General features: G+C 43.8%; 1 long non-coding RNA gene across 1 annotated transcript; it reads right to left on the reverse strand.

Moving 5' to 3' along the window:
* Positions 1 to 1,977: 1,977 nt before the first annotated feature.
* LOC135579061 (uncharacterized) lies at positions 1,978 to 13,869 on the reverse strand. The gene is made up of 3 exons (XR_010471395.1): positions 12,241 to 13,869; positions 9,127 to 9,196; positions 1,978 to 2,110 (listed from the first exon to the last, which is right to left on the reverse strand). It is a non-coding gene; the product is annotated as an uncharacterized LOC135579061 (long non-coding RNA).
* Between the last annotated feature and the right edge of the window lie 825 nt (positions 13,870 to 14,694).

Genomic DNA, 14,694 nt, shown 5'->3' on the forward strand with positions numbered 1-14,694 from the left:
GCATTGCACTGGAATTCCTTATAATATAGTGCAGGAAGGGATTGCTGTGCAGGCTGTGCTTACTTATTAAATTTGTTTGGGGAAGGAATACTTTCAGATTATTATATGATGATCTGACTATTATCTATGTTTCTGGATTTCTCAGGGATCTAACTACTCTATTAGTAGATAACTTATGATATAGAAAAGAAGAAAGCACTTACTACTTTTTCAGTATATAGAGAAAATTGATTGATCTTTTGATACTTCAGTGGTCTGCTCAGCAAGTCTTTGGTCTGATCTGAAGTACTAGGCCACTTAACAGGGCTGGCAGCACCAAACAGCGCATACTGTGTTAGATCAAAACACTTAGACCAAGCTGCTGACCTAAGTGTGTATCCCAGGAGCCCTGGGCAGGGCTCAGTGTGGTCAGCTGTTTACAGGGAAACAAGAACAGACAGTCCCTGCTGTTACAATCTTGGGTGCAGGCTGTGTTGTTCCACATTTATGCAGGACAGAAAGGCATCACATTTATGGCCGGTGAGCCATCTGCTCATCCTTTCTTCCCACACTTATTCAGCTCCATCCCCATCCTTCACAGTAGTCCACCTCACCCAGCAGTGAGGAAGAGTTACTGCCGATGGGGGTATCCACAGGCTGCAGTGCTGCTCCTTTGCTGCAGGCGGACTTCACAGGAGAACTGTGCCTCTCTGAGGTAGTGATCAAGAAGCAGTTATTTAAGTAAGGATGTCTTATTTGATAAGCCGTTCATGAGTTGCTTGCCATGTAACTTAGTGTACAGATTCCAGCTGACCCACCGATGGCCTTGGGCAAGTGGGAATGTGATGAATGTAAATGAAAAGCATTTATCTGAGTTAGTGTAAATGTAGGAGTGGCTTCATATCTACTTTTTATGTACTTCATTGAATCGCAAGTGATAAGCCATTTTGCCAACTGTCTTTCATGCTGATGTCCCTGCACATGCTACGGACTGTCCTCATCTATACCACCACGTTCCTCAGAAGTGTCTGAAGTCAGTTATATCATCCATATCTGGCAGCTATCGTCTTTACACTGACAGTGACAGGCATATGAGAAAAGGCAGCTCAGTGACTAGAATGCACACAAAAAAAGACCCCTATTGTGAGACTAAAGCTCTTGGGATATGATAAGGTGTCTTTCTCACCTGAAACTGGGATGCTCCTCTTCTTAACAGGCACAGCAGGGACTTCTAGGCTGCTGTGTCAAGGAGGTAGTCCACCTACTGAAAAAAAAAAAAAATAATCTTAACCTGCTCATCCCCAGCTGTGTTTAGGAGGCAAAAACTGGCAGAGATACCTGGTAGGGTCAGACATGGTAATTCAAATGCCCAGCATGATGCTTTGTTTCATGGAATCATAGAATACCAGGTTGGAAGGGACCACAGGGATCATCTGGTCCAACCTTTCTTGGCAAAAGGAGGTTTGAGAGTCCTGCTGGGACTTTGACATTTCTGCAGCGTGGGAATGGGGACACAGACTCACCAGGGAGATCATCAGTACATGGGGGTTCTACTGACAGAGGGGCTTCAGGACTTCAGGCAGTATTTGAGGGGGCCTGTGAAGATTTCAGTAGCATCTAGATGTAGTGTTTTGGATATAAATCTCCAAATATTCATGCTGAGCATAACTGTGCACTTGGGGCCATGAGGCCACGGTGCATGACATTAACTTGTGCATTCAATCCGTGCAAAATAAGTGGTTCAGTACAGTGATGTGATGCATGTTTTGTACAGGTGAATGCCACAGGGGAACAACGGCTGTGTAATTTTATTCTGAATACTTTAGTAGGACACTAATAATGTGTGCATCACTGAAATAGGAAACCACAACACCAAATAGTTACAATTTCAGTTTATATTAAACTGCCAAGGCTCCTTAAAATTTTGAGTTAAAAGTACAGGTACCTTTACATCCAAGTGTTCCATTTCTCAGGTGCCAGCGTTAAACACTCAATGTGGCAAAGCTGTCACTGGTGCAAGCAGATTCAATGTGCATATGTAAACTTGTTCACTCATATCTGCACTGATGCTTTCTTCATAAGGGTGGTAAATAATGACCGCATCATCCCTTACCTGGTGCAGAAGGGTGTCCTAGCCGCACAGGAAGAAAGACAAAAATGTTTGCAAGTGGTTTAATTGAGCTGCTAGTTCATTAACTCTCCTTTCCTTGAGCATCTATGGTTATTTTGGAGAAGACTGCCACTAACTCTTACACAGCGTATTCCTCTAGCTGTTCAGTCGAGTAGGAGACATTTGGATGCACCTCGTAGAAGAGCCCTGCTCCTGTATGAGAGTTATTGCTTCTCAGCCTGTGGTCCAGCTGACTCAGTCAGCTCCCCCATGGTCCAGCAGCCAACCACCGCTGCCAGCTGGCCAGAGCCGTGGTTGTCCTCCTGCTGCCTCCTGGGCAGCTCAGCAACCATGCAAAGGGCTCTCGCAGCCCTTTTACACCAAACAGCTGCTGTAGGAAGCGTCGTCAGCTCAGTGTAATTGTGTCTTCATTTGTCAAGATAAGTGGCTTTTTGGAAAGAAGTCTGTATGTGTATAGACATATACGTATAAAAACCCCAACATATTTAATGTCTGTCAAATAGAAACCTAAAATAAGAGCAGGTAATTTTGCTTGGGAGTTTTATGATGACTTCTTTTTGTACTAATGTTAATTTTCAAAAAACTCCCTGTGTCTAATATTGAAAGACAGCCTACAACATGCTATCCAGACTACCCCCTCCTCCAGCCTCACTAAAGTGAATAATATTATGTATGTAACTTCTCTCCCTCCCACCAGCCATGATCTTTGACAGCAATGCTCTTTTTGTTATTGATCTGGCTTTTTTTTCTCCCCTCCCCTCCCCTCCTTTTTTTTTGGTTCAGCTCTAGTACACATCCGTAGTGTTGGGCAGGAAGTCAAATTTCCCCTGGTGAATTACTCAGGGGGGAACACTTGAGTTTTGTTCGCTGATTATGGCTCCATGTCAAGCAATTCACATGAGCTCATGCGAATGCACATCATGAGTTAGTCCAATTCTCAGCTGGTGCTGTTTTTTTAAAAAAGCCACTGTTTGGTGGCTTGTCACAAGAAGGGGTCAAAATCCCCTTCTCGTTTACAATGTAAAGCAAAGCCAGTGATCTGGGGATCTGCCCTGAGGAACAGAGCTCTGTGTGGTGATTTGTGCTTCGAAACCCTTGCTTTGCTTACTGATGGCTCTCAGATAACCCACTGGGTACTGCGGAGCTGAATTTGTTCACAGCGTGAAGTATTACAGACCATGAGATCACCCAGTCAGAATTCCCACTCGCTAATGTTACTTGTTGCAGGACTAGTTTGGTTTCCTGTTGCCTGATGCTGGTGACAGGAGAGCGCACACTGCAGTAACGCCTGGTAAACGTCTTACTGCAAACTCTGGTAACATTGATACTGGTGTAAACCTTTAATAATTCTATTGGTTTTTGCAACTTCACTCCAGGTACTCTGTAGGATTTGGCCAGATAGCTTATAAAAACAGTCTCTCACTTCCTTTCATACATTCTGGAGTGAAAAGATGCAGCTTCAATTGCTGCTGCTGCAATCCTCGTGCCACAAAGGCATGCCTATCTAAGCAGACCTTGTTGTTAGGACATTACATTTAAGTAGGTGTATGCCTTGGTTGCTGGTTACAATTTGATGGGAATTAGGTATCTTAGCCTTTGTTGTGGTCCTTAATGCACAGCCACTTAAAAGGCAAGAAAAGTAGCCAAACTGATATTTCACCATGATAGGTTACAGCTTATTTAGCCTGGAATAGATAACCTGCAATGAGGACAAGACTTATTTCTACTGGAGGGAACAGATCACATTATTTTTAATTTACCTATTATTAATGCACAGTCTAACAGACAAGGATGGTGTTGCATGGCTTTTTCACCATCATGTGCATGTCTAGACCAGCCTACATATGCCTAAAAGAAAAAAGTCATCATTTCCAGAGCCTTTTTTTAAAAAAGGGAAGTTTGGGTGGTGGTGATAGAGCAATGGATGATGACCCCTGTCAGAGCTATTCTCTTTGAAGGCTGGTGCCAGGTCAGGTGCTTGGAGGCAAGAGAGCCTCCGGTGTTTGACAGCACTCCTGTGCGTTTGAGTCATATCAGAAGTGTGCACCATTAAAGTTCAAAATGCATTACTCAGACCAGGCGTGTAGTTCAGGCCCCATCAGGCCCAGCCAAACCTGAGTCTATGTAAATGTCAAATTTAACGTATTCGTCATCAGAATTTTCTTTCTCTTGCTTAATGTTTTGGGCATTCAACAGGGAAGACCTATTATGGCAGAATTTCATATCACTGGGGTTTCATTATTTAATTAATTGGGTTTTGGTTCAGACAGTTTGCTGTTACATCAGACCTTTAAGCTTTGCTTATTTTTCCTGGACTGGGGCTGCATCAGATTTCCACTCTGGTCTCCTCTATGCAAACCAAGTGACCTTAGCTGCTCCTCATATAGCTTCCCCTCCAAACCCTTCACCAACTTCACAGTCCTCTTCTGGACACTGTCTAGTAGCTTAATGTATTTTTTCTACTGTGGATCCCAGAACTGCACACAGTGCTCCAGGTGAGGCCGCACCAGTGCAGAGCAGAGCGGGACAATCACCCCCGTCACCCAGCTGGCAATGCTGTGCTTGATGAACCCCAGGACACGGGTGGCCCTCTTGGCTGCCAGGGCACACTGCTGGTTCTTGTTCAACTTGCCGTTGACCAGAACCCCCAGATCCCTCTCTGCAGAACTGCTTTCCAGCATCTCATCCCCTGGTCTGTATGTACAGCCTGGGTTGCCATGTTCCAGGTGCAAAATCTGGCACTTACTCTTGTTGAACTTCATGCAGTTTGTGATTACCCAGTCCTCCAACTGGTCCAGATCCCTCTGCAGGGCCTCTCTGTCCTCATGAGTGTCAACAGCTCCTCCCAATTTTGTGTCATTGGCAAACTTACTAAGTGTTCCCTCAAGTCCTGAGTCTAAATAATTTATAAAGACATTGAAGAATACTGGCCCTAAGATGGATCCCTATGGAACCCCACTAGTGACTGGTCACCAGCCCAAGGTAACCCCATTTAGTAGAATACTTTGAGCCTGGTCTGTCAGACAAGTGCTCACCCACTGTATTGTGTGTTTGCCCAGCTGTATGCTGGATATCTTGTACAGGAAATGCTTCCTATTTGGAAATAACTTCAAATCAAGCTCTCAGCAGGAAATAGAGCAGTCACAGGCAGGTTTTGTTTCTTTTTTTCTTCTCTACAGTGAAGATTCAGCCTGTAATAATAACATCTGCAGTATAGCTGCTGGAGCTGTGTTTGTGCCTAGCCTTGTTTTATTGACATGTTCTTTCTGTTGTGTTTCAGGGTGTAACTAAATATTTTCAGTTCTAGGGAAGGTGTAGCTAGATCATATCAATCATGACTTATTTTTGCTGAGTTAAAATGCAATAAGCTATTTTAAAATACTTGATAATATATAAGATATTGAATAAATCTGTTTTAATACTACAATGATAAAAATACAATCAGCAGATAAAATTAACCCAGCAAAGCCTACAATAAATGGAAAATAATCATAGAGGTCAGCAAAACCAGGAGATGATCACTTTGTAGGCATGTGGGGCCGGTAAGTGTTTAATCTATAAACTCTCTTGTTTTGATCTGGGTGAAGCAGAGACAAGTAGACACAAGAAAAAGTACAAACAAGTTCTTTATTCTGAAACTGCATTAGAGTACTCCAAAGATAGCATCAAGGACTGCGTGGAAATCCCCTGGATATGTTTTGCAATTTTTTCCGGTGAATCTCAGGGTAGCAAATACAAGAGACGAGGGTAAGTGGATGACCATAGCTGGCGTAGGCTACATTTTGGTATTCCGCTTTTGCGGTGCATATACGTAAGGTGGAATTCATCTCCATTGTCTTTCCCTCCCTTGACTACAAGGAGTGTGCAGATGACTAGTCTAGATGTAGATGTTTACACTCTCAAGGTCACATGTTTGATGAGCTGAATCTCACAACCCATTTCAAAGTCAATGTTTCCTCTTGGGGAAAGGTAGAAAATCAGGGCAATACGCAGATTGCCTTTTATTTCACAGCATCTTCACTAATCAGTTTGATGCTGGGCAAACCACAGAGACACTCAAAACTTAGGGTGGCTGGTGAGTCCTGAAATCAATGGGTGTTAAGCATTTGAATGCCTCGCATACCTGTGGTAATTAACCTCTCACTTCTTGCATTTCTATAATCATTCTCCATGAAACTGGAGAAATAACACTCACCTAACTCTCCTCAGTAATTATGAGATCAAATTAATTGATGATTACAGTAGGAACTGATGTCCTTAAGTGAAAAGTCTGATAGGTAAATAATGGTATTTCTATCTGCATTGAGGACATACTGCACACTAACAACATAATTTTGGGATCAACTGAGTCTCACCTTTTGGGACTCCTCTTTCATTTTTCTGACATCACTTTATCTTGTTTTCTTCCAGGTACTCCATGGGATATAGAGGAATCAAAATGAAACTTGTCCGAAGGGAGCATGTAGAACCAGATGCATATCTCTGCACTAAACAACACTTACATGCTAAGCCCACTTCATTACCATTTCCCTGGTTATTTTACCAGTGTTCTAGAAATGTATTTGAATTCTCAAACAATTTCCAGTTCAGGCCCAGTATGTTCCCAGTGTAAAAAAATCAGAGCAAATGCAGTTATATCAGGGCATGGACTGTTTGGAATAAGTGTTAATGGCAAGATACTTGACATTGTCACCAAAGACAATATATCTTCCACTTGCATTAGTAGTGCATTCAAGAAAACAGGGGTTTCCTTTGTCATCAATGGAATTGTATCAAAGAACTATCTGGCTCCACCATTGATTTATCTTTCTAACAAAGCAAAAGATCTGAAATGTTGTCAAACAACAAGGAAAAGTACTGGGTCACAATTCTCTGTACACCACTTGCAGCTGGCTGCAGATGGATATGTTTAGCTTCTTTGAATCACAACACAGTTGAGATGTACCAGGAAATTTGTATATGGCTTACACAATGCTTAATGTTATAGATTGGGTGAAATACAGGGTGTTTCAAAAAGATGGACCCAATTTGAAATCACTAATCTCTGCAACCATTAACTGCCCGTGAATGAAACTCTTACAGTCCATACAGTAGATGGACAGAACACAGAGCATTTATAAAAAGTTACTAAAACTTGATAACCCATTAAATAATACAGATTCACAGAATGTTAGGGATTGGAAGTGACCTTAAAAAATCATCTAGTCCAATCCCCCTGCCAGAGCAGGAACACTTAGATGAGGTTACACAGGAATGTGTCCAGGCAAGTTTTGAATGTCTCCAGAGTAGGAGACTCCACAACCCCCTTGGGCAGCCTGTTCCAGTGTTCTGTTACCCTCACTGAGAAGAAGTTTCTTCTCAAATTTAAGTGGAACCTCTTGTGTTCCAGTTTGAACCCATTACCCCTTGTCTTACCATTGGTTGTCACTGAGAAGAGCCTGGCTCAATCCTGGTGACACTCACCCTGTATATATTTGCAAACATTAATGAGGTCACCCCTCAGTCTCCTCTTCTCCAAGCTAAAGAGACCCAGCTCCTTTCCAGCCTTTCCTCATAAGGGAGATGCTCCACTCCCTTAATCATCTTTGTGGCTCTGTGCTGGACTCTCTCCAGCAGTTCCCTGTCCTTCTTGAACTGAGGGGCCCAGAACTGGACACAATATTCCAGATGTGGTCTCATCAGGGCAGAGTAGAGGGGAAGGAGAACCTCTCTGGACCTACTAACCACCCCCCTTCTAATACACCCCAGGATGCCATTGGCCGTCCTGGCCACAAGGACACAGTGCTGGCTCATGGTCATCCTGTTGTCCACCAGGACCCCCAGGTCCCTTTCCCCTACGCTGCTCTCTAATAGGTCATTCCCCAACTTATACTGAAACCTGGGGTTGTTCTTACCCAGATGCAAGACTCTACACTTGCCCTTGTTATATTTCATTAAATTTTTCCCCACCCAACTCTCCAGCCTGTCCAGGTCTCGCTGGATGGCAGCACAGCCTTCTGGCGTGTCAGCCACTCCTCCCAGCTTGGTGTCATCAGCAAACTTGCTGATAGTACACTCTATTCCCTCAAATAGTTTGTAAATTTTTGTGTAATTGTAACATGTTGGGTCCATCTTTTTGAAACATGCTGTAGATGATCTGCTTATTTACTCTGAGGTTTTCAAGGTTATCGTGGGAGATGAGATTAAACCACCATGGCATGAACAAGAAAGTTGAGTGAGCAGTTCATCTAGCTGGCTGTTATCTATTTCTGCAGTGACTTATTGCCATAATCAAGGGATAAATACCCTCTTTGCAGTGGAAAAATATTCATAAAATTGTGATCTCAGTGAGAACTGGGAAGTACCAGTAAAAAAAACTTCGAAACATTAGCATGGAAAAAAACCTCAGCAATGAGAAATACAGGGGCAAGAACCACCTCTTCTCCAAGCTTGTTTATGCATCCGTGAATTGCATCTTTCCCTTTTAGCCCTGTAATGAACTATGAACTCGAGCTATTTGCCCACTGCTATTTGCCCTACCCTGCTTGTTGTTTTCAGGATATAATACCCCACCTTGCATTTGCTTGTATTAGAGTGCATTTAGAATGTTTAGAATTTTATTATCTCCAGAGGAGATATTTGCTACCACTGAGATTAATTTGATGCTAAAAAATTCTTTATTGCCTTTAGATTTGCCAACGTCTGATTTTCCCTTAATGTGAATGCAACTCGGACTTGGGAAGATGTCCACAATGTTCCTAAATTCATCCTTCCACAAATGCTCACATCCTGTTTGGATATAGCTGAATTTCTTTGAAAAGATTTAATCATTTTACACAGCCTATCAACCGTCAGTTCTGAACTGCAAGAAACTTTTGACTTGAGACAAAAGCTGACCTATGGAGAAAACCTACAGTATGAAGGCTCTCTGATGTCATTAACCTTAGTAGCCCCTGTGTACCCATCTAAGCCACACAAAAAATCAGCGAAGTCATACCCTTTGAAAAGTTTCATACCAGGTAAAATTTTTTACCTACCCTATGTTCAAAACGTGTAAACCACCCTGTCTTCTGGCACCTACTGCTGGGCTTTGGAAAGTTTCAATCCCTGTATGTGGGAGAGAAACGTTAATGCTGTAAACAAGTCAGATGTCAAGAGAACAAACAGATGACACACAAGGTGCTGAGTTAAGAGTTCAACCGTCAAGTTTTGGCATTATGTGGCAATGCAAAAAGTTCTCTACTCCTACGTGTCTGCACCATACACCACTGTCATCTTCTGGCTACTGAGCTGCCCCCGCTCAGCTGAGGAAAGGACCCTTTCATCTCCCAGTCTGGAAAATGTGATGGTCTTTATTTATAATTCTACTCAATTGTTTTGTTGTACAAGGGCTAAACAAACTGCAAACACAATAAGAAGAAATTTTTTTTTTTCTTATATTATATAAGAGAAAACACTGTGCTATTGGTTTTCTCCATCAGGTCACTGAAAACTTTGAAGAGGAAAGTGTTAATTTAAGAAACCATAATTCATATACTCATACCAAAAATTACATAGGGACACCAATAAAACAACTTAGAAGTATATTTGCTATTAGAATAAAAAGTGCCATGTAAGTGAGAACTAAATAGCTCTCAGATTAGTTTGTATTCAGGGAAAAAATATACGAAGAACTGAGATATTTTTATTTTTCTAAGTAAAAGAAATGAAAGTGACACATTTATAGTAGACCATTGACCATCAGCCTCTATGCTAGAGGGTGCCTTCCGGTGACTAGAGGTCAGCATGACCACACCTACACTTGTCTACATTCGCCAGCTTCTGGGCAAGTTACTGGGTTCCCCTAGTCCAGTTTCAAGGCTCTTTGCAAGCCAGCTCAGCCAGGATCTAGGCTGTGTTTGTATGTCACATGTCCCATCAGCAGTCATTCCCAGCAGGATCCCAGGTGCGGATTAGCCACAGGGCAGGCAAGATATGTGGCAGCTCACCTGGACAGAGGACATCATAGAACAGGGGTGTCAAACTCATTTTCACCGGGAGCCACATCAGCCTCACAGTTGCCTTCAAAGGGCCGAATGTAATTTTAGGACTGTATACTGTATACTGTATACTGTATATACAGTCCAGTATACTGGACTGTTTACAGTTCTAAATTACATTCGGGCCTTTGAAGGCAACCTGTAAGGCTGATGTGGCTCCCGGTGAAAATGAGTTTGACACCCCTGTCCTGGTGTTAGAGCTGGCTTTGGAGATAACCCAAGGGAAGCCTGTGAAGGCCTTTTCTTAAGGGAAACGTCCATTACCTCCTATTTTCCAGTTCTAAAGACTCCAGGTTGCAACTTCAAGGGCTGAGAATACCTCAGGACCATATTTTTCCAACAGATTCAGGCCTGAGAGGTCTGAAGAGGAATTTTTCTCTCTGAAGGCTCTGTCTGGGGAGAGTCTAAATTGCCCTTTACAAGGTCGTTTACAAACAGGGAGTTTCCCATTCAGGAGTGCAGGAGATTACCATGTTGCCTCTTTAAAAAAGACTTAATTACCAAGAAGAATGGCACCAGCTGACTCTCAGGTGCAGGCTGGAGGGGTTTCACACCAGTCTCCGGGTGCTTGGGCATTTTGACTGTGCTTGGAGAGCAGCAGCACCCTGCTGCACAGGAGGTTCCCAGCCACCCCACCTTCGGCAGAATTTCCATTCCTTTCCTCCTCTCCATGTATTTTGTATGCCAATAAACACCAGCGCTGCTACTTCACACTGAGGTCTGCGTGTGTGTAAACTGAGGCAGTTCCTGGCAGGGCACTCACCCAGCTCAGGGCATCCCTCCCTGCCCAGCAATGCCCTGGAACCGTCCCCAGGTGCAGGAGCCAGAGCTTTCCCTTTGGTCTCTCCACCATGACCCAAAGCAAGATGGAAAGTCAGGGAGGTCAGCTCATTACTTACAGCTTCCTTTCAACCCAAACTCAATCAGTTCCCCCCACACCATGTAAAATATGGCCCAGGGACTTGAGGATGTGTGGCAAACCCCCTTAAAATCTCTTTGTCTGCTGCTTCCGTAAAACAGGCTAGCAGAATCTGGGGGGTTTTCAGTTTTTGTCACGTTTTTGGTGAATTTTGAAGGCAAATATCTCTGAAAGTGCCAAGACAAGTGTGTTTCCACACAGTAGGAAGGAGGAACCTCAGCAGTGCATCTCCTGCCCAGCCTGGCCACTCACCCCTACACAAACTGTGCAGTGAATCATCAGCTAGGTGGGAGTTTCTAACCGCTGACACCACCCCAGTCACCCACAAGGACACAGCTTTTTTTTGGCCCTTAAATTCTGGTTGATCCAACTCAGCTTTTCTCAGGGTGATTCTACAGAAAGCTGGAGGCGTGTGTGTGGACAAACATGTTTATACCGCACCAGTCGCTTGGGACAAACTGATGAGCAGAGCTGTGCTTAGCCTTGCTTGCAGCAAATGAACCAGGGTAACTGTGCCCTAAGTATTTCCAGGCTTTGAACTTTCAAGGGAACTGTAATGACAAATTTAAGAGGAAAAATTCTGTGTATTCTATTTTTTTCTGAAAAAAATATGATCAGGGAAGAAAGAGAAAGCAGAGAGTTTTGGTGGTGGTTGTTTTTTGATTTGTGTTTTTTTGTTAGCTTTGTTGTTGTTTTTAACTAACACTGCAATTGTAAAATTATATCTGTCAAAACAACATAAACTTATTGCTATATCAAACATAAAGTCGTTACCTGGCACAATACAATAATACTGAAAGGCTGGATTAAAAGGACAGGGTATATTTACATTGTATGTTGTTTTCCTCCATAGCTCACGTAAGTAACTTAACCAAAGAAACCAGTGAGAGAAAAAGGAGGTCTTGCTTACAGCATTATTTATCTTGTCACCAGAACAAAGTTTATCACGTAAAGATAATAACTGCAATTAAAAAGCCATCATCTCACTGAATAACAGTGAGAAACAGGAAAAGATAAGCCACACCACACCCAGAAACTTCTCTTGCACAGTCACAGAACAACCTGAGTTTCCTAAACAAATGACAGGTGATTTTTTCCAACCTTCAAATACTCATTTTTGTCCTCCTACTTCTAGCTTAATCGAAGACCACATGTGAAAATCTTAACAAAAAAAATCACCCTTAAATACTCACCCAGACTGGACGAGTCTGTCCTTTTTGAGTACTGCCAGTACAGCTTGTCTCAGCAGAGGGTCCCACCTCTTCCACCCCTCCAGGCATGCAATAGTGGGTGGGATGCTGCACCACCAAACTACCTAGCAGCTCCTCTACTACATCTGCTTGGATCATCTCCAGATTCTTCTGTCCAGAGGAATATGAGTACAATAGCATTTTTTATTTAATTTGATCAATACCCACTTGAGAGTAATGAGGGATTGCTTTAACAGATGTCCCCTACTTTTCCCCGGGTACTAATTACGCATACTCCTCCCCACCCCTTGTCAGTGAGACACAGGGAAACTACCCACTGCTGATGGCTTGTCTGCACAGATTTCATGTGGCTTGTCATCATAAGACCGGGTTATGTAGATTGTGCAGCTATTTTGCTAAACAAAATGGTTTATTCTGACTTCTGACACTTTTTGTTATTGTTCAAAGTATTGCATTTCCACAGACGTGTTTTAAAAGCAAATTCTGCCAATTTTTTACATGACATCTCGCCTCCCTAAAACCTCACTGCTGTACAATCTATGTTGGAAGTACATCATGATTCATGCAACCTCTTCCTTTCCCATGTGAAAATAGTTCGTGTTCCTCAGATGCTTTACCTAGGTGCTTTTCACATGTCTGTGTACCTGAAGGTGAAATGCATGTACGTAAGTCTCAGCTGTTCTTTATTTCAGGACGAGTTGTTTTAGATACAGCTCTTATCTCCAGCTGCGTGTCTCCAAGCAACATGAAAACTTAGCCATATTTTTCCAAACTGTCACAGGTACTTCCATCAATTTCCAAAGACATTGCTTCCAGAAAGCACCAGATGGGCTGCAGGCCTTTGGCTGGAGCAGCACACCAAGCACACCCAGCTGATGTCCTCAAAGGATGCCTTCAGTTGCCACCACCGCACCATCTTCCAGGGGCTGCTGGATCTCCACAGCTTTGCTATGTGCGTTGTCTCCCATCTACTTTGGTGTCCTGATGTCTCTACCTCTGTGCTTTCCAGTTGCAGAGGCTTGTTTCCATCTGCCTGTGCTGGGATGGGGCTGGGTGTGCTGAGGACCCTGAGCCAGCCAGGGCAACAGGGCAGCCACCATGCAGTGAGAGAGCCATCACACTGCCAGCTAAGAAAAGTTTCCTTGTGGGTGGATTGTCCTCCCCAGTTCCTCTTTTAGCCATTTTTTTGTCTCCCCTTTGCTTGTGACAGCCTCCTCCTGCCTGCTTGGCCAGCTGCCTGCCTGCTGCATTTCACTTTCCCCTCTGCAAACAAGCACGTTGCTCTGTGACCAGCAGCTGTCCTGGTCTGTCCCAAACCATGGTCCCCCACTCACAGCACGGCCACCCTGTGAAGCCCACAGGACTTCATGGTGGCTGCCTGCCTCTGCTGTCTCTCAGTGCTTCTCTGTCTCTTTAAGAAGGTAGCGCCTCAAGAAGGAAGAAGTGTTGTTTTGGTTTGTTTTTGGTTTTTTTTTTTTTTTTCCTAGGAGGTTATTTAAGGCTGCCTGTTGCATAATTGAGAAATGTTTCCACCAAGTGATTAGCAGCCTACCCAGCTATGAGTATTCAGCCTGCACTTGGAAGCACACCCAGGTTTTGGGCTTTGTGCTGAGCTACCTGCACCTTTTTGCTGCAGTTGTTTTCAGCGGAAAGGGCTGACGATGTGCTGGTACTCTGGGGAGAGCAGTGGGAAGGCCACAGGAATGGCTGGCCCTGGGCAAGCTGCGTCCATCCCCTCACCCCATGTCCATCCCCTCACTCCACATCCATCCCCTTGCCTCCATGCAGGGCAGACTAAAGGGGCCCCACTTCGGTGGGTGAGGGAGGGCTGGCTCTCTCACCATCTGACAGCACCCTCCGCATTTCAGAGAATGTGGTGTGGGTGTACAACCTCACCTTGCCTCTTGCTAGCCAGAACAGCCAGCACTGCAGCTGCCCTGGTGCCAGACTAGGTTTTCTTTCTAACTGTAACAAAAGCATGGGACAATGCTACCTAATGGGCAATGAAAGAAAAAATATTCTCTAGACCTCCCGGAGAAACAATCTAGTTATCTGTGTCCTCTACAGATGTCTTCTGTACCTGCCTTTTCTGAGGCATCACCTCGCCAGAGATATGCACATGCCCTTCCTTTCTCCCTCCCCACATTGAACCAACCACCAACATGCCTGCACATGTCCCATAAAGCCAGCAGCCTGCACAGGTCCTTCAAGAGCTGCTGTGCTCTGCTTAGGCCATCAAGGCTAAAAATGGCACAAGAACCTGGGAGAATTGTTCCCAGAAGAACTACTTCCTGCCATTAAACTATACTTTTTTTTTTTTTTTTTTTCTTGAGAACTCACAGAGCTACTATTTGTGAACGTTTTCTCCCTCTTCAATAATTTTCTCTGTGTCCTCTCCATATTGTGAAAGGGAATCTAGATGCCTCCTAATGAGCA

This window comes from Columba livia, chromosome 3, assembly GCF_036013475.1.
Source record: "Columba livia isolate bColLiv1 breed racing homer chromosome 3, bColLiv1.pat.W.v2, whole genome shotgun sequence".
NCBI lineage: Eukaryota > Metazoa > Chordata > Aves > Columbiformes > Columbidae > Columba > Columba livia.